The sequence below is a fragment of the Agelaius tricolor genome, unplaced genomic scaffold (assembly GCF_023055355.1).
Source record: "Agelaius tricolor isolate 1412-34295 unplaced genomic scaffold, bAgeTri1.0.p SCAF_6, whole genome shotgun sequence".
NCBI lineage: Eukaryota > Metazoa > Chordata > Aves > Passeriformes > Icteridae > Agelaius > Agelaius tricolor.
In genome coordinates, this window is record NW_027269266.1 from 43181154 (window position 1) to 43206250 (window position 25097).

The window sequence follows — 25097 nt, forward strand, 5'->3', positions numbered from 1 at the left end:
CCTGTCAGGGCAAAGGTGCCTCCTCACTCCTGCTGCTCCTTTCTGTGCAGTGAAGGATGTTTCAATCTATCAACTCCTACATTCCTAAGACCAGGAGGGAGAATTTTATGGTAGCCAGAATACTCACAGCTGAGATTGAATAAAAGATGATATAGCAAACCAGCATTCAGTTGCAGTGCACCACATTGATTGTGTTGGTGCTGGGTTGTCATTACTGGTGCTGTTTTCTCTTTTGAAAACTACCACAATCTAATGATAAAGGGTATCTCTACTGCAGAGCAATTGTGAAACTGCAAATCAGCTGCCCTAACATTAAATTAGCTACAGTCTAAAGCTGGTGTTTATAACTTTTTTTCCTACTTTGGTAACGTTATGCAGACAAGGATCCCTGCACTTCAAAATATGAGAGGTCCTCTGCATTTTTAGGATTTGACTCTGCATTTGAATCCTGCCAGCAAGCAGTATTTATGCTTAAAATTTCTAATGAGGTGTTTAGGACTTAAATGATGAGTGGTATTGTTTCTATTTTAACAATAGCGATTATCTTGGTTTGACAGAAATTTACTGGAATCTGGAATGAGGTTATACTGGAGCCCTATTGTCACCAAGTACCAATGCTGCTGTCTATATGTCTCCTTTTCCCTCTATATTGAGGTCATGTCTGCTTTTGGATTAGCTAATTTTTGTTCTGTTACAAATAGGATCACTCTAAATGTGCCTGAAGAGTCTTTTATATCTCCAGGAACTTATACACAGAATAATTATCCACTCTCCCAAGTTCACTGTGGAAAATAATCAGGCTTGACTGCTAGCATTGTTGCCATGTCAGAACTCAGTTTAGTTCCACCTGTGCTTATCAAAGGCTTATCTGTATCTGACCCTAGACTTAAACATCCCCAGATGTAAAAAAACTTCAGATCAGTGCTTTCTATCAAGATCATACACTATGACACTGCCATTTCAGAAAGTCAGGTTCACAGAATATACTGAAGAATAAATAACCCATTAAAACTATATGCCTTCTACAACAGACACACTGTGCTGCAATACAGTAAAGAGGAAACAGGCTTCATCATAAAGTCCTAATTATAAATACTTTTAATTAAGCATTGACAAATGCTTAATATACAATTTAATGATCAATCAATTTTTTATTGTCGTTCTAAGGTACAAAAAATCTATCACTTTGTTACTCTCTATTTACAACTGACACAATGTGCAGTGCTTAGGTTTGTAATATCTATTGTTTCAATGTTTGTCATTGATAAAGCATTTAGAAATGAAACATGGATACAATATTAAAGCTCAGAAGCTGTTCTACCCTATAGAGCTTCCTCTACCACATCTTTATTACACCATTATCAAAGTCCTACCACTTAAGGCCTCATATTGCCTTCACTGTCTCTTCCTTCTTGGAGGAAGAATGTTGATCAGTACAGCATTTTGGTTTTCAAAAAGAATTGATTCATTTTCTCTCATGCAAATCTTAAAGACCATTTAAGAGAGAGAAATTTGCTCTTTCTGTATCAATCTGCTCCTTATAATTTTTATGCCTGTGGAAATCCACATCAAGGTAGAAGTGCTGTCCTTAGAACACCATGATCTGTTGCTACTCTTAAGCATGAGATGAATTCTGACAGAACATATGCAGACACAGGTCCCACTGGGAAACTGATGTTTACATACAAGCTAAAACAGTTGGCAACTCTGAATTTTTTATAATAGGCATGATAAATTTACTCCCATTAACTTCCTCATCACAGAAATAAGGTAATACTGACACTTCAGTCTGGGACTTTGGTCAAGCCTCACCTCTAGTAGTTAAGCACTCATAAATCAAAAGAAACAGATTCTAGGAGTTGGTACACACATAACGGCCATTGTGAAGAATTGCTGGTATTGTATCACAGCCTCACGTAAAACCAAAAAAAAATCAGCAATATGAAGCCTGTGCTAATGAAGAATGAACTGGTTAATGGAGGAAAAAAGTTAGGAAGACAGCTACCAAGCCAACAGAGGTGAGGATCTGACTGATTCTTTAGTACAGATCTAAAAAGCACATCTACTAAAACCATGCAGATGGCAAAGTTTAACAGAGTTCCATGAAGTGCTGCACTGAGGGGAGAGACTCAGACCAGTAACTGAGCAGAGCTCTTACTGCAGTTGTGGGCAGAAATGGCTTATTGTGACCTTTAAGGGTCACCCTGGGGTCCAAGTAACTGTTTTATCTTTCTGTACAATATCAGTGTGATGATCAGCATTAAACTATTGCGTTCTTTCCCTTAATTTTTCTCTTGTAGGATGTAAAAAAATAATAAAATCATAGAATAATTTCAGAAATCTATTCATAAACCAAGGGAAATAACTTGCACGGAAAAACCTGTGCTATACAGAATATTCTGTGCTTTTGTATGATTTTGTCAACTTTTGGCTCTGACAGAAATGAATACAAAATGAAGCCTAAGACCAAATCCCTCTCTATGAAGAGTATTAACACATGGAATAAACTAAAAGACTCAGACTCTATATTTCAGAAGTAGATGCTGCTCAGATGATACACTATTGGTAAGCACTTCAACTCAGTTGAATTGGTGATGATTTATGGACTAATATACTGAGGAGGGTGGAATAAATAGTCTAATGGGTCCATCTCACCTTGAATCCTTCCTGTTCTTTTTTACATCAAGAAGAATGGTTTCAAAGATTAAAATGCCAGTGCATAAGACTGTCACAGTCCTTATGTATTTGTACAAGGATAAATAGCCCCATCTCTAACTCCTCATAGCTGCAATAAGTCTTAATCTGGTAGAGGAATAAACTGCCTCTCTCTTGCTATAATGAAAAGAGAAAAATGTTCCAGCTGCTTTTCCCACTTGTGCAAGTCTGGATGAAGACAGTCACAGGAAGCTGTAAGACTTCTCTCCACTGATGGAAGAGGAATTTGGGCTCAAGGCAGGAAAACACCCTTCAAGCAGACAGCACTCCAGCAGTGACTCAGATGCACTTTCTCTTCTAAGGATTGTGCTTTCACAAACCATACACACCATTTCAGGTGCTCCAGAGGGTTATGTACAATGACCCCACACTCCTAGAGCTCCATGCTCTGAGGTGCTGAACACTCTGCACAGCTCTGGAACAAATGGACTCAGCCTGGGTATTTAAATTTCAGCAAGAGTGCTCTGCAAAAGTTCCAAGAGCTGCATTTCTGAAGTGCCTGAAGCTGAGTTGAAGATACAGTCACGGATCCTGTAAGAGTCTTATGAGTAATTATGAGATTTCTCACCATTTAGAGCACACTAATGACTGAAGCCACCACATTAGATTATCAGAATGTTTTCCTGGCAGTTATAATTACAGAAAATAAACAAATATTCACTCCCAGTTGTCAAATAAACATGACAGGATACTGAAGGCATTTCTTTATACACTAATACAATGGCTTAGACATGCACTTAGGCTAGTGCTCCCCTATTGACCCACAGTTTAATTTGCAAAGGCTTTAATTTATCTCCATTTTCCACCTCCTAGGTAAAAAAAAAATTGAGAGGGAAAAAAAAGCACAGAAATATTATCAAAATTATTTAAATAATATTTTCTGTCTCTTTCACTGATGAAAACAAACTCAAAAGTAACAAGAACAAAACCCACAAAACCCAAGGAGAGATGGCAAGGATAAAATAGCAATATTTTAAAAAAAATAAAATTAGATATTTCTATTGAAAATCAATTGAAAAATATATTTAAGTTCTTGTTCAATTGCTTTAAATGTCTGTGGATTATTTTCTATGATTATTCTTATGGAACTCCAGTTTTGATTAAACAACTGTTGTTTCCAGTCTTCAGTTTTTAATGCATGACTTTAAAAATTTCTTGATCTTTGTGAGATTTTTGGGTTGGAATACATGTGGATGTCAGCTTCATGCTCACATCAATCTTTAAGTAGAACACAAGTAATTGGGACAGGAAGTCAACCACAGCAAACAAATTAAACTAATATCGTAATGGAGCCTAATTATTTTTTTAAATGCTTCAGTCTTCCTGTAGCCCAGTTCCTGCAACTCTCATTAACACAGCAGCAAAATTAAATAGATGTCAAAGTAACACTAAAATGCTTTAAGACTGAAATCCTGTAAGAGCTGATAGATCCATTCTTACAAAACTCATAGTTTAAAATTAGGCCAAACGCTGTCACTAAAGCTTGCAGAGCAGGAACATTTTGAACACCCTACCGAGAGTTTGCCATGCTTTTAACTTTGTGTGAAGGCTTTACATCTCAAGGTGAGGAAAATCAGCCTTTCCTCCTTAAAATTTCTTGAGCAAAATAGTGCAGGAGAGTTAAGAAAGACAACAGCCATTATTGAACTGAAATATTTGTCAAGATGGATATTTGGAAAGAAAATTCCTCTTAGCCTAGGCCTTTGCACTGTGTGCTCAGAGTTGTGTTCACCATTTCCTCTGATAGATCTGTCCTCCATGTATGGTGGTGATCACAGAATCCTGAAAATTCAGCAACTCTCACATCCGGCCAAAAGCTGTCACTGACACAAGGGCTGAACAGTGCTTTTATGAAGAGCTGCACATCTGGAAAGCATGGAATTACTGATTCACCAAATTTAGATGAGTTTTAATGGAAAAAGAAACCAAAAACCAACTTTGGAGCTTTAGGAGAGACTCATCTCTGGAAATACTGGCTGGACATCAAATCTCACATTCTTATCTTTGGGTGATATAAATGGAAACTGAGAATTTAAGAATTCTATGAAAAGGATGTTATACAATGGGTATGGGATGCATTGTTTTAAAGGTTCATGTGAGCAACAAGTAGTTATATAAACCATGTATGATATGAACCACAGGTATCAATACAAACACATTTGTTTTCCCATGCTTTTACTTTTTTTTTTTTTTTCAAGTGACCCAGCTGTTATGAACATCTTTGCCATCAAAGGACTCTGGAATGTATCAGAAAAAAATCCACTGAAATACTTCTTTATTGAAGAGAATTATTATTGATGTTTTCCAATAAAGAAACAAAGCTAAGGATCCCTGGTGGAGAACTCTACTTGTCACTAATTTTGCTAAAGAATTTCTCTATCTTGCCAATTAGTTCTTTTTCAGTACAACTGCCATCCATCTAAAAGCTGGCTTGCTACAGCTCATCAGGATTCTTAAGCAATAACTAACACAGGAATTTTGTAAATCAGAACTAATTTTATTCATGCTGTGTGCACTTCTAATTGCATAATATTAAAGCAGGACTTGTAGGCAGGTAAAAAGATAAAGAAGAAACTCAAAAAACCCTCAAACAATCAGGCTCTGTTCAAATCAATCACATAAAATTTAGGGCCCAGAGTACACTGGACTAATTTAAAATTTACATGGGTGATGCTGTCATCTGACTTGTCCCACTGAAAGGCTTCACCTACATTCTAATCCACAATTGCACCACTCTTAATTCCTGTGTTTTCAGCAGTTCTTTGATATTCATAAATATAGCGTAGATTAGCTCCTTAAGAGAAAAATTCTCATCCTCCTCCAACAAATATAGTGAATTTCCCTTATTTATCCAAGTCCAAATGTGATGCCTTAGTGACCATGAAGGTAAACTGAACTCTGAATTACTTTTGTATTATGTTATTAATTTGTTCAGTGTGTTCCTTAAAGTGTGCTATTAGTCAGAAAAATCATGACTGAAATGTCACTCTTGCTAAGCCCAAGGGAGGTTGATGAGTAAATCAGAGACAGGAATGTATCTTCCAATACCCAGATTCTGCAGACATTGACTTTACGATATCAGATTTGCTCATGAGCAATTTACTGGGAGTAACACTCACAAATTCACTTAGGTGAATAAAGGATTCATAAGAACACAGTAATATCCATTTCCCAAACCATTTTCCATTCCCTATCAGAGCAGGATGTTGCCATTTGTTTATCTATAATTTAAGTATGATTTTATTAATGAAGGAAATAAATGTATTCATTCAGGGGGAAAGCTCCCATTCATATTGTTAAAGTTTGAGGTTGTCTTCTTGTTCACTGTATTTTGTCTAGGTCCTTCCCAAGAGGCTTTAAAATGCTCAAGTGTAGAAAACAGATATGCACAACACACTTGCAGAGTCAGAGCACAGCTGAGGTTAGAAGCCCCAAACATCCTACACAAAGCAGGGTGGACTGCAGCTGATTGCTCAGGCTCTGAGGATCTCTAAGGACAGAGACTCCACAACCTCTGAGCAACTTATTTCAGTGTTTGATTACAAATTAAAAGCAAAATAGACTATTCTTACGTTCAAATGCAATTCCCTCTATTTCATTTTTCAGCCATTTCCCCTTGTCCTGTTTTCTTGTCCTTTAAAGCACTGGAAAGAGTCTGCCTCCATATTTCGTTCTCCCATCAAATGTTTATAAAAAACATGGTAAGTTACCCTTGAGCCTTCTTTTCCCCAGGCTAAACAGTTCCAGCTCTCAGCCTCTCCTTGGATGACAGGTGCTCCAAGCCCTGATTCATACCCCTGGTCCTTCACTAGACTTGTTCCAATGTGGCTTTTTGTCTCTTGGGCCATGGAACCCAGGACTGTGGTACAGCACTCCAGATGTGTCCTCAGCAGTGGAGAAGCATGACCAGACCAGACTCCTGTTTCAAATCCAGTTTCTGATATCAAGATTCCCTGTGCTCATGCACTTCACACCAAAATAATTTTTTGTCCCTCAAGTTAGACTGAGCATTTGGTCCCTCTAGCTTTCCCAGAAAAAGCCTTGCTTATGCCCCAGTCCTCTCCTGTAACAAACCTTTTTCTACCTCTCCCCAACAAGATTCCCTTATCTCCCCCTCCTGCCTCTCGTGGAGGGATGCCCCTGTGGAAGCCCATTTGCTATATACCAACTTCTCCCCTTCACCAGTTATACCCCTATGTCTCTCTCAGAAACTCTCTAAATCTTTCCCACATAAAGCTCACATTCCCAGAACTTTGGGAACTTCTGACTTCAAAGTCCTGCAGTATTCCCCAAACCCATCTTTGCTCTACCCTACTTTATGTCCTTTCCATAAGCGCCCTTTCCCCTTGCATTCCATACAAGTTATCTCCTTGTAATCTCCTTCTCCTGCCCAAGGGAAGGCCCTGTGAGGGCTCCATACTCAGCCTCACCAAGGATTTCCTGTCAACATACTAAGGTTCTGAATTTCTGCAGTACTCCTGGCCCTTGCTTCTCTAGAGCATTAAAGTGTATTTGAGGTTGCTAAAGCAAATGTTTGGAAGACACCTGGGTCCTTCACCATCACTAGAATTTCCCACCTTTTTCTGTAAAGCAAATTTGTTAGACACTAATCACTCCCTGAAAATTTGCAGTAGAGAAGCTAATATAGACATTAGCCTAGAGACATGATGAGCTGCACAATTTCCTCACACAGTGTGAGTTTTACTGGCAAAAAAATCACAGGGACTGGGTTGTAGAGCTTAAGCTATACTGAGAGTACGGTTGTTGTCAGGATCTCAAAGTCCAGTAAAAACCTTTTGCAGTGGAAAACAACAACATTCCTGTATCACTACAGGTTCTTACATGTGATAAGCTGCACATAGCCTGACTCTGCTTTACACCTCAGCTTTAGTAATGCAATTAAGCTAATGCTAATTATCTTTGCAAACCTCTCAGGGCAATTCTTGGTACAAAGCAACTGCCCTTCTGAGCACATTCTCATGCAGCACGTGGTCATTTTTTTTCAGTTAATTCTACTTGAGCTTAATGTCATGGAAACAGCATTTTAAAATCTTTGGTATATCTTCTTGCTTCTCTTTTAGCACTTGAAGACTAGAGGTTACTTCAGAAACAAGCTTTACCACCATTATTCTGTCCATCACAGCTTACAGTCAAAGCCCAAAACTGAAGGCATAAATTGGGTTATTGCTTTGAACGACTGAGAAATAAGCAAGTTTTGCACAGTAGGAAACCATTTAAAAAAATAATTGAAAAATTTTCAGCATTAAAAAATAAAACACAAACAAACACAACAGCCAAAAATTAAAGGAGTGTACTGTGTGTTCACAGTGTGATCTGCTGTATGGTCAGCCTCCCCTGTGAGCCTGCACCACAGACTCATCCTTCTTTTCCTCCTTACCTTGCAGGATCCAGAATCTGTCAGCTTTAGCCTTTTTTTCTTAAATTAAAAAAACTCATCTCCTTCAGTATAGTACAAGTTCTTTCCATAATAATTATCATTACCTTTTACAGAAGTAGAATGAAGTATCCCTTATTTTATTCTTGAAGGGCTCTTTTTCCTTCTGGACCATAGCTACCGTAGTTCAGAGAGGCTCCCTGAAGGGAATCTTCACAGCTGAATAGAATAAAAGAAAAAAATTGCTTGAAAGGGACTGTTGGAGTACACAGCACTGTCAAAAACCTACTGCCAAAGATTTTTCACAAGTATATAAAAGCATATATCATATTTAGATATGAATATCAGACTATATTCAGAGTGGTAGGTATGTAACAATTGGAACTGTTTGTTACTCTTCTTTAGTGTTATCCTTTATTCTTCACTTAGAGTCATTGTAGATTTTCTTGTTAATTTTATATAAAAGGACATCCTAAATTATTTGGACTGTGTACTCACAGGAAAAAAAAAGGAGAATAAAACTGACAGCCCTGCAATTTCATTTTATTTGTATGAGAGCAGTGAGCAGCTCCACAAGGCATAATAAGCCAGGAACCAAAGGTGACCACAACACTGGAAGTGCCCTCACTCATCAAGACATGTTCCCAGAGGGGTTGAACAGAGCAGGCAGGCACGGTGATAATAACAGAGTCTATTTATAGTCTCAGACAAAGCAAGGTAGTGAACCAGTCCAGGGTATGACCTGGGAACACATACAGCAGATCAGGCCAAACAGGGCTAGAGATAATGTTGCAGAGTGGGCCCAATATTCATCAAAAAAACCCAAAAGGACTAGGGACAAAGGCACCTAAAACACTGACCCAGAAATGCTCTAAGAAGCATGACCAGAGACAAGACTAGAGCTAGGTATACCTGTTACGTAGCTCAGAGTAGGAGTGAGTGCCAAGCCCCAGCTCAAATGGAGCTCCTGGGGTTACAAGCAGAAGGCATGGGTGGAGGCCACAGGTGAGGCTAGTCAGGGACACTAAGGGCTGGTAGTGCCCCCATGTTCCAGCCATGGCTCAATGCCAGATTATCACTGCTGTTAATACCCAGCTTCTTCCCCAACAACTTAAATCATGCAACAACATACAGCCTCAGAAAATATTTCAAAGCAGTTTGGGTACGTGCTAGTCCCTTGAAGCAGCACTGTTACCCCAGGCTGAAGTTGTAAGCATCTGCTTGCAAAGTCCAGTGTCTGAAGCACACCACGTTACTCATCCTGGGAATGAGCTGCCTGCACTGAACTCCATTATCCTGAGAAGACAGAGCTGTTTGAGAAGCCTCGGTCAGCCTTGGAGCTCAGCTGCAAGGAGTTTGAGTAGAAGCTCTGCTGAGCTTTATCTCAAGGCTCCTGCCCCTACCTGTGCTACAGTTGTGCTTGCTCCCATCTTTTTCTCCTTTATGGAAAAGCATAAGATCCTGCTGCTTAGGAGCTTATTTCTGCTCACCAGCAGAAATCCCAGTCTTACCATGATGTCCTAATTTGAAAAGGAAGTAAGTTTTTTAAGAGTTTAGTAGTCAAACCAATAGGTGCTCAGATTTGAATATTGACCGGGTGTGGCCCCTGAGAACATGGATACACCTCTGAGAACAGAAGGGGTTAAAAGCAGAGAACTCCCAGGGGAAAGTCTCTTGGTTCAGGTGGGTGTCAGAGATCAGACCTCCGCGGCCCAGCTGCGGGCTGGGTGGGCAAGGGGAAGCCATGCGGCTGGGTGAGGTAGGCCAGGGCCTTGGACAGATAAGGGAGGTGAAGGCCCCTGCAGGATGGAAGGGGGAGGAACACTGAGAAGCATCGGGCAGCCCGCCCTCAGGAGAGACAGAGAGGCCTGTGCCTGTGCTTGTGCCACCTTGAAACTTGATATCTTGTGCTGGCAGCAAGGCCGGCGGACAAGGAGAAGGGTGGAGTGGGGTGCAGTGAGGAGGTGCCTGGCAGCCTTGGGAGAGTTCTGAGCAGGCAGAGCCCGAGATTTTAACCCTTTTCTTGGATGATGGAAACCTTACAAATACTAATTCTCCTAGATCTGAATAAGAAATGAGATAGAGATGAAATAAGAAGAAATAAGCAAGTGTGATGAAAGTCTGTGCAAGTGAAAGATGTCCAAAGAAGTAGAGAAGAATCCTAAGAGGAGATGATGGAGTGGCCTTTGGCTAGATTTTTCTTGTATAGCCATGGACAGAACCTTTTTTTTTTTTCCTGTGACACAGAGACTGCATTTAGAGAAAGGCAATGGCTTAAAGCCAAGAGAGTGCAGTGATGTTATGGAAAAGAATAGCGTGAACAGACAGAGATGATGGGTGAGGAGGTAGTAAAGCCCTCAATCTTCAGTGAAGATCTCTGTTCTCAAGATCCCTCAGCCCCAGAAAGTGAATTTAAAAGAGACTAGTGTCCCAAAAGTAAGAGACTGTAGCTTTTTTAGAACTAAGCAAAGCATCCTTAAAAAAGAGCCCTAGAAGCAGCCCTGGTCCATGTGCAGTAGTAAGAGCACTAGACATAGAAAGAAGTAGTCACGATAGCAAATGTTCTCCAAGCAGTGCCACATGTAACATAAAAACACCAAAAGTTTCAACTGTGTTTCCTAAGGAAGCCTATAATACAAGAAAGACTCCTCTCTTCTTGATAAACTGAGAGTTAATTATCTGAAAAGTCTTAATGAACTAGAAGTTCATTATCTGAAGAGTAGTAACTGAATTGAAAATCCTAAGTTTTGTCTTACTGTGATGTGTTAAAAATTTAGTGGGGGAAAGAAGAATGTTTTTAGAAAGTTTTCATTCGTGAAACTTCATTTCATGAGTTCTGTGTGTTTCTTTTATATATTGTAAATTAATAAAGTTTTTTCTTCCTTTATTCCTAAGCTAAAGCCTGCTTTGCTCTCTTTCTAGTCACATCTCACAGTAGACACTAAAAAGAATATTTTTTCCTAAAAACACTAACATTGCGCCAGCGTCAAACCATGACACATGAACATGTCCTGGGAGACTCAAGGCCAACTTAATTCTTGATTGTCGTGGTTGCCAGTGTCTATGGCACTTACTGCTTGTCCAGTGAGTGTCACAGACATTGTGTCATGGAATCTGAAGAGTGTTTCACTGGACAATATACAGCTCTCACAGATTATGGCTAAATAGCAGAGCATGGCCATGCTTCCCATCTTCAGGATTTAAGTAGGCCTTGATCTTATGTGGGGCAGGACCCACATTGACACCATATCACCTTCCCTTTCTGCATTCATGATTTAAAGAGGCAGACAGCAGAAGGAAGCTGTGTGATGCACTCCACCATGTCTCTCACCTGTGTGGCAAGCAGAACAGCACCCCACAAAATATAATGCTCCATAGCTGATGTAGAACCACTGAGACAAGTCACAGTAAACACATAGTAAAATGTTCAAATAACTGTTTAGAGAAAATACTCCAGACATAGTCAAAGATAAAATATAGACTAGAATCACAGAATCACTTGGGCTGGCATTTAGTCCAGCTTCTCTGCAATGAACATCTTCAACTAGATCAGGTTGCTCAGTTTCACCCAATTGGATTTAAATTGTCCCAGGAACGGAGCATCTACACTGTCTCTGGGCAACCTGTTGCATTTTCACCACCCTCATCATGAATGAATTCTTATATCTACTCTAAATCTACCCTCTGATACTTTCAAACCATTACCCCTTGTATTGCAACAGGCCCAGCTAAGAAGTTTGTCCCCATCTAAGTACTGAAAGGCCCCAGTAATGGCTCCCCAGAGCCATCTCTTCTCCAGGCTGAACAACCCCAGTGCTCTCAGTCTTTCCTCATAGGAAAGCTATTCTATCCCTCCGATAATTTTTGTTGTCCTCCTCTAGATCTGCTCTAACTAGTCCATGTCTTTCCTGTACTGAGTACCCAAGAGCTGGACACAGCACTCCAGGTGAGGTCTCACCAGAGCAGAGCAGAGGGGCAGAATCCCCTCTCTCACCCTGCTGGCTATGCTGCTTTGGATGCAGCCTAGCTCATGTTTGGCTTTTTGGCTGCAAGTTCACACTGCCAGCTTATGTCCAGCCTCTCATCAACCAGCACCCCTAAGTCCTTCTCCCCAGGGCTGCTCTCAATCTCTTCATCCAGCAGTATGTCATCCAGATAGATGACACCCTTAACTCTTCCTCATCCACTGATGTAGTCACTCCATACCTGCTGGCTGAGACAGAAAGTTGTGTGGGGAGCTTTCCCATGCTGCATAGGGTAGTACTAATTGGGAAAGGGAATTAAGCTCCCTTGCTCCTCTGGAACATCTGCCTGAGAAAGTTAGACAGGAGGCCAGTGGCTGCACCATACTCAGAACGAACAAACTCAAACAGTTTCTACTCTAAACAATGGTCGGATACAATATAAAGGTCACTGAGCACTGCTCATGTCTTTTACAATGATTCTCTTAGAAAATTAATTTGTTTGTGACTTTCTGTACTTGCTTTATTTGAAAAACCAATAGTTTTGCTATCAAGTATGAGCCTTTGTAAAACTTCATCAATTTATTCTTTGGATTAAGTACAGCCATATTAATTAGGTTGCATAACAAATGCCTGTGGAATCTGAATACTCTGAAGGACTTCAGAATATGAAAGGAATATCAATTTGGTTTGGACAGGCTATTAAAATCAAGTCACTTGGGAGTGAACTGGAGATTTAAAAGTCTCCACTATGTCTTCTGGAGCATATTAGTACTTTCACACAAAACAACCCACTTTACCTTCCCCTCATTCCTTCACTTTTTATCAAAATATGCTCAGTTTCAAGCAACTGAAGCCATTGTATCACATCAACATCACAAGTGGAAATTTTTTGATGATGTTAGAGCCTCAGATTTAATGCCTCATTCTTGCATGTAGTTGTGCAATTAAATTAGACTGAACCCTGAAACAAACTGCTTCACCTGCCGTATGCTCAATCTCCCTCCATTCAGCAGCAGCAGTAATTTCCTGCTGGTAGCTTTCAGACATGGAAAGACTTGCTAGTACACACAAATAAGGTACTTCCATTCCAAAAAGGAGCTTCTGTTTTCAGCATTTGACAGTAGGCAACAGCCAACTAGACTACATTATGGCACAGCAAGAAATTATCTCAGCTAAAGCACTTCATTCTACCTTGATACTGTGGAAAGACCATGGACATGTCATTGAGGGACTGGCTTTCACTGAGGGGAAAATAAGCCAGGTGCAGACCTGTTCTGCAGACTCATTTGAGCTTGATTTTTAGCTCTTCCTACCGAAAACGTTTGGCTCAGCCTTTACTAGGAACTCGAGAACTCACACCAAATTAGAGACAGAGGCATTTAGGTGTTTTTTGTCTCTGCTGCTCAGACTGTCCACTGAATGGAATCCCTTGCTCTGCAATTTGAGCAGCAAATGGAGATGTTTGGTTTTACAAGCCATCAGCCTAGGTTGAGCTAGTGGGAATAGGAGAAAGGCAGTGGGTATCCTCCCATTCCATTCCAAGACTTGCAAGGGAAGAAGCAGACTTTTCAGGCTTCATTAATTACGTACATATACAAAGCTTATTTTTCAGCAGAAAAAGGCTGTGATTCAGATACTCAACAATAGCAATTTGTTTGCCTGGAATAGCAACTCTTCCCCCACCAAGCAATACCAGAATATTTTTGTTTCAGACAGTATTTTGGCACACTGCCTATATTTCTGTTGCAAGAAATATATCTTATTGGGAACAGAGACCCCTTTTAAAAGATGGTTTTCATTTCATCTTATCTCATCTTATCTAAGAAATTTCATGGCTGTCTCAGCCTAAAGTAAATGTTACTATTAGCAGTTAATGTGTCAACAAACATTGCACCACCACTGCTCGTTGCCCAGTATGAGAATGTCAAAGTGAAAAGAATGTCATTCATTGAGACGTGAGACACTCACTGAGATGGAGGATTTAAGAAATGCATCAGAATAAGCTGAGATTTTAGCCCGGACAATTAGTTTCAGTAGGTAGACAAAGGCAGACTTCTGGCTAAAACAGATATAAATTATTTAGGAAGAAGCCCTTTCATAGCCACACTGTTCTGCTTATTGCTCAAGAAAACAGCTGGAAGTTAGGAGTCAGATTTTACACAAGTTCAAATTGGGTGCCAGAACCCACGAGTTTTGTTCATCTTCTCTGTGTATTCAAATACAAAGTGCAAACTAGGGAGTGAGGAAGAATTCGTACCTTCTTGACATCTGGCTACATTTCTTTGTAAATGCTCAGTAAAGTAAAACCCTAATTAGGGTCTGCCCAAAAGACCACAAAGGACACTTTCAGGTAGAGGTGATTGGTTAACCTTGGTTGAGTGAGAGGTGTCCACCAAGCCACTCTCTCACACCCCCTCTGTAGCCTGATCAGGAGAAAACAAGATTAAAAATCTTACGAGTTAAGAACAGTGAGATAACTCGACAATTACATCACAGTCAAAACAGATTGGGCTTGGGAAGATTAATTTACTTCATTGATAATTAAAAATAGAGTGGGATGGTGAAAAGAATATCACCCCACACCCCCCCTCCCTCCAAAAAATAAACTAGAACAAAATAAAACCCATTTTCCTTCCACTCCCAGGCTCAACTTCACTCCTAACTCTTCTACTGCTCACCCTGTTCTGAGAGATGCCAGTGGATGAAGAAGGGGGGGTTACCATCAGTTGATGACACTTCATTTCTGTTGCCTCTTCTATCCTCACACTGTTCCCTACTCCAGCATGAGATCCTCCCACAGGATACAGTCCTTCACTAAGTGCTCCAGTGTGGGTCTCTCTCATGACCTGCAGCTCTTCAGGAACTGCTTCATCATGGGTCTTTTCTATGGGGTACAGCACTTCAGGAGCAGAGTGTTCCAGCATGTGTCCCCCATGGGTCACAGGCCCTGTGTGTGTTCCTCTGCATGAGTTTCACCTCCTGCCAGAAGAATGTGGCCTCTACATGGGCTGCAGCTTTCTTCAGGACACATCCATCAGCTTTGTGGGCTGCAGGGACACGACCTGCTTTGCTATGGTCTTGCCACAGGGAGCAGAGAAACTTCTGCTCTGGTGGCTGGAACACCTCCTCCCTCTCCTTACTTGACCTTGGTGCTGCAGGACTGTTCCCCTTCCATTTAACTCACTCCTCTCTCACAGCTGCTGCACAGTGGTTTTTACCCTTTCTTCAACATGTATCACTCCAGTGCTATCAGTGATGGGCTCACCTTTGGGCAGCAGTGGGTCCATTTAAGAGCTGGCTGGAACTGCCTCTGTCCAATACAGGTGCAGCCCCTGGTCCCTTCTCACAGAATTCAACCCTGTAGCCACTCTGATACCAAAATCTTCCCTCATAAATCCAGTATGGTCAGACAGTGCAGGTAGGAAGATACAGCTAGAATAAGATGCATAATATCATGTAGATATGGCTCATCTCCTGCAGAGAAACACATGCAAATTAAGTAGAGTTTTTCTTTAGATGATTGCATATCTGTGGCAAAGTCAAAGAGAAAAGGATGCTCTCAAACACAACCATGTGGATCAACTTGCAGCAGCAAGAAATATTCATAGGAATTGACAGAGCCAAAGAAGAAAAAGTATTTATGAGTTTATAGGTAGGGAAATGATTTGGTATGACGGAGACAGCTAGAAAGAAAACCACATTAGCACATTGGTAGGGCACTGCAAATCAAAGGTTCCAAGCAGAGACTGTCTAGGCAATCCAATCACTGTCTAAGCAAACCATTAAGAAAGCTTTTGATTGCTTGTGAGAATGCCTCAGTAAAATAAATATGAATTATTCAGGCATGTCCTTATGTTTTAATGCTGTGAAAGTAAATACAAAAAAAAAGAAGCCATAAAATGCTTGTTACTTGGCTTCAAGTCATTTTCAATACACTAGCAATGTAAATTGTTTCAGTTAAAAAAAAAAACAAACAACAAAACACCAGCTAACAAATAAAAGAGAATGAAGTAAAACCTCCAGCAGTATAGAAGAGGACTCTCATTTGAAAACAAAGTGGTACAGCTACTGCAATTAGCCTGTAGCATCAAATTTACCCAGAGATCTACAATACATTAATGGCTGGTCACACCACCACATTTCTAACTGCCTTCAGCTCTTGTCCAGTACATCTATTTACTTCAAATCTTCAAAGTGTTATTTCCATAAAGGTTTTGACTTAAAAAGTAATACAACCAAGAACTATGTACAGGCCTCATCAGAACTGCATTTTCTAGGAAGGACACAACTAACAGATCTTTTTTCATAGCAACATACACACTTGGTAGAAACAAAATAAATTCAAATATCAAGAGTGATAGGTCCCACAATCTGCTATGTGCCTGAAAAAGGTTTGGTATAATTCCCACTAAGAATGGTGGAAAAATTAAAGGGAAATTATTTGCAGCAGCAACTATATTCTGTATGAATTCTCATTCCTTTATATTTAAATACAGCAGGAGCAAACACTTTGTCAGGTTTTGAGTAGGAGAGTTAAAAAATGCAGGATTTGGGGGTCCATTTTTGTCCCAAAGGGAGTGAGGTTAAAATGCTCATATGCTTTCAACAACTGTTTCCTAGCCAAATATCTATATTTTTCCACTAGGTTATTATTTATTTAATAAAACTAATAAATATAATATGGTCCAAAGATAAATAAACCCCAAACTCTCAAAGGTACTCTGTGGCATTTGTGACCCTCTAACTACAGCTCAGCACCTCTTGGAGCAGGTCTGGAGTGTGTACTCACCTGCCAAGTCACTCCCACATTGTCTTTGGCCACATCAGCAGAACGGGCCACAGTGTCCACAGCTACACAAGTAAGACCAGAGGTGTCCTGGTCAGCTCCTTCCCTTCCCACTACTTGGGCAGGAAGAGCAGTCCCACACATGCATTCCATCCCATACATATTCTCAGGCTGTGCCAGTGTAAGCACCTTTGCATCTCTGCTGGCGTGACAGATTTCCTGTATTCCCATGCTGTTGTTGCATTTCCCAATTAACACAACCAGGACAGGAAAACAGAAAAAGCCTATGCATTGCTAATCACCACACTGGAGGTGACTGCTGGCAATCCTTTCAAAGAAGCATGCACATAAGAAAATAATCCAATTAGGCACTCAAAGATTCTTCAGGAACAACAACATTGTATATGGAAGATTTTGTGTAACCATGCAAGATTTTTGGTCTAACAATGCCAGCAAAAAATCTTAGAGCTAGACAGTTAATGAAATAGTCCCCTTCCTTTAATAAAAGCTCAGATATGATGAGCTACCCGATATTCATTTAGTGCTCTTAAAAGTTACATAAAGAATAGCTTGGGAAGTGAGAAGCTTTAATTATTTTTTGTGTTGCTGTACCACTCAAAGTTCAAATGAACAATAAAGATGGTAAGAGTGAAATATCTTGTCAAAGCATGGATTCCTTAAATCTTTGTACTAAAAGTGAGATATAGAGAGAAGAACTCTTCATTAAAGGGACAGAAACTATCAGTCAGAATGCCTACATCTCTCAGGACTAAAAGACATCACTTTGTAACTCGTAAGATTTTTTTACCACAGTAGCAGTGTTTGAAATGGTACAAGGAAGACACTCTCTGAAGGACTTCCTTATTCTACAGATCCTCTGGATTTGAACTATCTGCACAAAGATGTTGAGTTAATTGTTCTTTGGCCAAGCAAGCAGTGAAAAATGGAGAGAGAAGAAGATACCACAAAAACTAAAATATCACAAAGACTGAAAACCAAGCTCCAGAAACAGACTGGATCAACACTGAAAGAAGAGCTTGTGCACAACACAAGCTGCATGAGAGGTTTGGAATCGTAAGCAAATACATAATCTCTTTGTTTTCCCCTTTCTTCAGAAAAAACAAAATCTCACACACTCTTCAAGAATGAGGAAAAGGGTACACAGCCTGGGTGCAAATAGCACAGAATCGGTGCACTCAATAAACATAACAAAATAAACATTTTCTCAGTGCCTGGCTGGTGCCTCGTAAAACATGTTGCCTTGTGCAGAAGCTTCTAACTTTTTTCCTGTGTAACACAGGAAAAAAGGATTCTTCAGATAAGGCAAAGAAGAGGAAGGCAAAAATACCAGCATGGATGAGCTTTAAACACACAGTAAACTAACAAAAGATAAGCACTATACCAATACTCATGCTCACACGTTCCAGCTGCACAGGGAAAGGAAACATAAATGAGAGAGAAAACTAGCAGAATATTACCCAAAACTTGACAGGGAAGGGGCCATGTGCAAAACATATGCAGTTTACCAGGAATCACTGCCAAAATGCATTTGTACTTAATCTAGTGGGTGAAGGGTGCCAAGTAACCCTACTGCCTTCTGTCAGCAGAACATAGGAAATGTTGAGAGGGCTCTGGGGGACACAAAGGAAGAAAAATGCCACAAGCTCCTTCTGCTTCATCTAAAATACTGTTGAAAGCTATAAAATTTGTAGTAGAACTACTGCAAAACACAAATATAGGAATGTGACTATTTATACAGTTCTTAGAGCAGTGCTAATAGGAAAAAGAATGTCAAGAAAGAACACATTTTTCTTTTTCCCTTTTCCTTCTATTTTTCTGTTTATTCCATCACATTGCTCTGTTTCCTTTCTCTGTTCTGCTAGGCACAGGTTTCTTTCTAGAAGAAACTAGACTACTAGAACTACAAGAACTACTTCCTTTTTTATAATATTTCCTTTTTTTTTTTTTTTATTCTTTGTTGTGCTCCTCCTACTTTTGTATTTGTCTCTTTTTTTCCATGGTTTCTCTTCATTGCCCTTCTCTTCCTGGATTCCTCCCCTCTCCCTGCAGTGGAGGCAGCAGCTGGGAAGCTGTGCCAGCATTAGCCTCCACAGTAAGTATCCATTAGGAATGTAATTGACTTGCTTCACACCTTTGCAATCAATTCCCCATGCAACACAAACCAGGTACTAAGTCCAGGGGTAGAGCTACGCAGCCTCAAGTACCTGTTAAGGAAAACAGGTGCCTCAGCACCAAATTTCCAGTAAAATCCCTTGAACCGAATGATGATTTCTGAAAGCACAGGAAAAACCCCTAGACAGGATCAGGATCAGGATCAGGACAGCTCTAGGAAGCACAGGCTATGGTGAGAGTCAAGAGAGTCATAAGGCAAGGCAGAGTGGAGGATGCTTTCAATGTCTATGAATGAGGAACAAATGCAGAGGGTAGAAACCTGTACATTAAATGTGATTATGAGGATTTCCTTTAATGTGGTTGGACTATGGAGAATAGGTTTGATAGGCAGTGTTTCTATTAGCAAATAGAACATACACTGGCCTTAGGCTCAACACAGTCCTTAGTCATGGATGCAGTCCAGCTCATTAGCACTTTGCCAGGCAAAGTTTTGGCTCTGGCCATGTATCAGCCGCTCTGACCTCTCAGGAGGTCCACATTACTCCAGGACACAGCATAGATGAAGGCACTGTGTTCAGCAGGGAAAAGAGAATTCAGCTGGTATGGGCATGACCTATGACATACCACTTGCCTAAGAGCCAAAGAACTGACATGGATATTTTTATTTACTAGTACAAATCCCAGAATTACAGAATAGTTGACATTGGAAAGGGCCTGTGGAGGTCATTTGGTCCAATCTCCCTGCTCAAGCAAGGCTGCCTAGAGCCAGCTGCCCAGGTCCATGTCTAGAGGACTTTTGATTATGTTCAAGACTGAACCATCCACAGGATCTCCAGGCAACCTGTGCCCAGTCACCCCAGTAGCAAAAAGAGTGTTTCAGTTTATGCCCACTGCACTAGTCCTGCCCCTGGGCACCACTGAAAAAAGCCTGTCTCCGTTCTCTGTGTGCTCTTCTTTCAGGTACTCATAGATCATTAAAATCCCCTCAAGCCATCTTTTCAGCCTAAGCAATCCCCAGTCTCTCAGACTTTCTTATTAGGAGAAATGCTCTTGTCCCCTAATCCTCTCAATTGTCCTTCAGTGGATTATCTCCAGTACATCCATCTTGTACTGGAGAGCCCATAGCTGGAATCCATCTGAAAGGCCACCAGGTACTGGTACATGGATATGTAGCATGAAAATTCCTTCATTCCTTAGTCCAGCCAGTAGGCTCGAGGGGCAAGATTGCACCAGGCTGTGCCCTCCCCAGTCCTCCCAGACTGTCACACTACTCACCATCCTTAGCCTTTGTGTTGCCTTGCAGGCACATAAAACAAATCCTGTTTCATGCTTAGAAACACGACTGTGAGGGTTCCAGCCCACATCTCCAATATCCACATACCCTGCAGAAAACAAGGAAAAGCAAGGGCAGAGAAGCATCCCATTAGGCCCAGAGAGGATTCAGTTCTATTCCATTTAATCTCAGAATGAAGCTGATGACTTGAGGAATTATTATTTTTCTCCAAGTAGAAATCAAACATCAGAAAGCAAATCTGAATTTTTTTAAAGCCCACAATCAAGTTATTTTGTTTGTTTCTTTGCTGGGAATAGAGCCAAGATCTGGTGATTAAAGTTAAATTTTAAAAAACACTCAACTGTTTGCTACTTTAAGAGCTGGTTTAAGGCATTTAGTGCTAGAAGCTGTTAACTAATGGAAAACTCTGTCACTATGTAATTTCCTGTAAAGGCAGATACCTCTTTCACTGTTCTTTAATGCTTTTATCATATAAGACTTTATCAACTTTTCCAGGTTACTGTCTCCTCCTGCTTATTCCTCACTGAGAATATTCATAAAGAATTCTTTTCTCCTTTGAGGGCCTATAAAATAAAATGGAGGACAGCATGGTGGTGGGGGAGGTCACCTGGGACAATTTCACTTTTAGAGGATCAGCAATAACCCCAAAGAAGGAACCTTCCAAATCCTTGTCCTTAACTCAGACATAAGACCCAAAAGAAAGAATCCATCTCAATGAGAGATAAACATTTGCAATACTACAGACCACTAATCAAAATCTTCAATTAGTAAAGATTCTCCAGGACGCGGCCCAGTGAATTTATGAGAGGGGAAGTCCAGGAGCAGATTTTCATCATCATAAAACCCTGGTGTCCTTGGAAGTAATTTTGCAGCCAACTGGGCCAGCAGAGTGGACCCAAGGCAATATGAGGGCATTGTCTCCTGGAGCCACCCCAAAGAATAACATTCCTAACAGGGGGCTTGGGTTTTCCAGTAGTCCCCACACCAACATGGTGCTGCTGCCACTCAGAAGATGCAGCTTCACTTCAGCTGCAACACTGTATTGGTGTGATAAGACTGGAAAATACAAAAGTGTTTCTTTTTCCTAGGATATTCCAAAATATCAAAGAGAAAGAAGAAAAAAAAAGAAAAAGAAAGAAATAAATAATACCAATATGGCGCTCAGAATTCCCTGGGCAACAGGGCCATAGAAGCAGCTAGGTCAAGCTGGTTTTAAGAAAACAACTCTAAAACAGGTCATGTCCTAAGGGAAATAAAAAGATAGTTGAAACTAAACATTATGAAGTTTTTGACTCAGAAAACAGTAAGTTTAGAGTGATAAAAGGTGGATGATATCATACAGCATGCAACAGCAGCAGAACTGAGATCTGGCCTTGTGTTCTGGTATTGCAATGGCAGTCATGGAGACAAAGCTAGTGAAAAATGGTAAGGGAGAAGGTAATCAAGAGTATGCACCCCACTGTGGCATCCAATCTTTCTCCTTTAAGATGGGCAGAATGTAAAACTCAGACCAGTGCAACAGCAAAGAAGCACTGAAACTAACCTTTTCTTCATGCTGTTAGGTGATGGATCAGGCTGTAGATGCAGAAATAAGCATCTGTTTTCCTTGCATGCCTTTATACTTAGAGTATAGAATTAAGTATATCAAACATACCATTTAGCACATGAAGAAAACATGATTAATAAAAATTTTACATTCTCTACACATGCTACATTTCAAAACACTTGTCTTTTTCTTGGGTGCAGTATGGTACACAGTAACTAAAGCATACTTACCACACGATGGAATGAATTATACACTCAATGATTTCGAGAGCAGAACTACTCGAGTGTTCCAGAAATGGTTATAGCAGCATTAGTACTGCAATACTTGCACTCTCAGCCAGTAAATTGGGATAATCCAGTAAATCCTGTAAAGGAATGTCATGATACAGAACTAAAGTCATCAAAAGATTTGTGCTTTGGCTTACAATTACTGGAAGATCAGCATATGCAGATACATGTAAAGTAGATTCCCACTTCTGCAGGAAAACATTTGGCTTTCAAAATTACTCAGACACTGTCCCATTGTGGTCTGCAATCTACAGCACAGTAGATTAATGAGGCAAAATAACAATATACACCAAACAGCATGTGAGGATAGGCCTCACTTTAAGGTGTGCAGTCATCCCTTTCAATGGCACCAAATCTGTCTTTTTTTCATTTCCCCAGTCACTTCTACAAGGTGAAAAAATACAATAAACAGCGATGAGAACAGAAATTGCCCCAGTGGGAGTTTTGTCAGGAACTCTCTGTTTCTAGCTTGTTTCATCTCAGGGGACTGAAAGAACACTCTATTGCCAAAATCTGGTTTTCAATTGAGGTCTTTAGACTAACATGGTCACCACCACCACCGCAAGGGCAAAGGCTCAGGTATTTGCAGTTATGGCTAAAGGCAGAGTTTATGCTGACAAGGTGGGTTTTTTCTTCAGCTTCGTGATCTTAAGAGATTTGTTTTTGATGATGGTAGATTTGTTTTCACTTTCTGATTTATTTTAAATCTTTTAAAAGCAATTTTCCTTTTTCTGTTCAGTGATTGTTTTTTGTTTAATCCCATAGAACCTATCTCATTCAGCATGTGAACTTCACATATTATTCAGGTCTCTGTTCAATTCCTGAACCCCTGAAGTAACATAGATTTTCTTCATAGCCTTGTTTTGAGGTCTCTACGACATTTATCTTCTCTCTTGCATGTGTTTTATCAGAACTTAACAAAAAAGCACTCTAATCTCAGCAAGGGATCTCTAAATTACCCACCTAATACCATCACCATTTTATTGGACAAATAAACTAAACCTTCAGCATTCAAACAAAACCAGAATTCATTCCACCCATCAAAAAGGTCTAGCTATGAACCCCTTATCTATCTGATTCCCAAATTCTCCACCTTCATAATCTCCTTTTATTTCAAAGGAAGTTCTGTGTGGACATGTATGTGTTTTTGTTTTTGCTTGCAAACATATTGGGTCCACAGTCAACCCTAAAAGATGTATTATTAACTAAGAAAGGGAGGCCTCTTCTCTACGACATTGATTTTTCTGATAAATAACCCAATTTATAAAGTCCTAAAAACCCCCCAAAACAGAGATGCTTTTCTTTATTATTTGACTAGATAGGAACCAAATTCTTACTTCTCCAGGAAAAAAAGACTAAAAGTGGGTGGCAGCAGATTTAAAACAGCGAGACGCCTGTGAAAAGGGCAGGACTGCATTTTGTTTAATCCTGACTTTCATCTTGATTGTGAATGAATTGAAAAGCAAATGAGAAATGAAACCAACAGGCAAAGCCTGGTACTTTAGACCAGGATTGATAAGCTAAGCAGCTTCTTTCAATAAGAGAGTGAGAAAGCAAGTTCCACTTACCTCTCATTACAGGTAAGTGGGAATACATTCCCATTTCTGTACTACATCAGTCCAGTGAAAAGTGCCCACAAACTGCAGCCCTTAGAGAACACCAGATTTCCCCCTCTTGTTGTCCTTCATTTATCTGGTACTCAAACAGCATCTTCTCACTAATAGAATACAATACAATACTAATACAGTAAAATACTAATAAAATACAACATAAATTTTTTCAAGTTACCTTTAGTTTTACTTGCAAAAAACAGGGGGAAGAAAATTACTGAGTTGAGACACAAACAGGAAAGATGTCCTTGAAAATTCCTTTCTCAGCTGTATTTATTAAACCAGGCTAGGGGAAGATCTGTATTTGTATCAACACAGGAAAGATACAAATCCTGCTTTATTTTTCAGTGGTAGACAAAAAGAGTTCAGCGCACAGAGATCTAATCAATCTTTTCACAATTAATTTTGATATTTGGGCAAGAGACTGAAGTCTAATGAGGGGTTTTGGTGATTTGTGCAAATTTTCCCTTGTTTTGGAGCAAAAATACACTGCTTCAAACCAGATTTACATGAGCTTTAATTTGGATACAATTACAGTTCACAAAAAAATAATGACTACACTGTAGACATAATTACTTCCTACTTTCCAAGTTAGTTGCTTTCCACTGAAAAATGCTGTTTAGTCAAAAATGACCCTTATGGAAACAATTCTTTGAATTAAAATGCTTGAGATCCAGGGTGGAATCTGGAGAAGGACAAAGTTACAAAATACGTCTGCAGCCAGGTCATTCAGTGAGAATGGATAGAAAGTTCCAAACACATTGTGTTTCGTTTGAAACACAAGCCAAAACCCAGAGGTTTCTCAAATCTCATGTAAATGACCAAATCATGGCATTGTTCACTATTCTTTTCATTTGGAATACTCATTCTCCTAGAATACTCACTCTCCTAAAATAATCACCTTGTCTCCTTTTATATGTCTTGACTTCATTTCATGCTAAAACTTTTTTTCCCACACTTTCTATTAAATAAAATTAGTGTGGTTTTCCAGTCTGTGTCGTGGATAATTTTTTTTGAACTTGACTTCCTAAGAGTTTATGATGTTGGCAATTTGTGAGGAATAAGAGCCAATATTCAGCTGTTGTAAATCAATGTTCCTGCAGCAGTTTCCCTGCAGGTCCATTGATTCATAGCAGTTGATCTTCTGATGAATGCATTCCAGTCAGAGAATAGGCAAGACAAGGTAGGACCTTAACACATCAAGAAGCAATAAAGTAACGCTGTGACAAAGCCCAGTAAAAAAAAAGGTATCTTGGGAAATGGCTGGGCAAACACTATCAGCCTCCTCTGCTTATTAAATAGAATGAGGCAGCTCTATCAATGACTGGAACATCATGCAATATTTATTCCTTCCTTCAATAAACAT

The 25097-nt window shown here is 39.9% G+C and overlaps 1 long non-coding RNA gene across 1 annotated transcript; it reads right to left on the minus strand.

The window, feature by feature from the left end:
* Window positions 1-8216: 8216 nt before the first annotated feature.
* Window positions 8217-22197, minus strand: LOC139591401 (uncharacterized). Its single transcript, XR_011679634.1, has 5 exons — window positions 22065-22197; window positions 21439-21531; window positions 20270-20376; window positions 15341-15549; window positions 8217-8329 (listed from the first exon to the last, which is right to left on the minus strand). It is a non-coding gene; the product is annotated as an uncharacterized lncRNA (long non-coding RNA).
* Between the last annotated feature and the right edge of the window lie 2900 nt (window positions 22198-25097).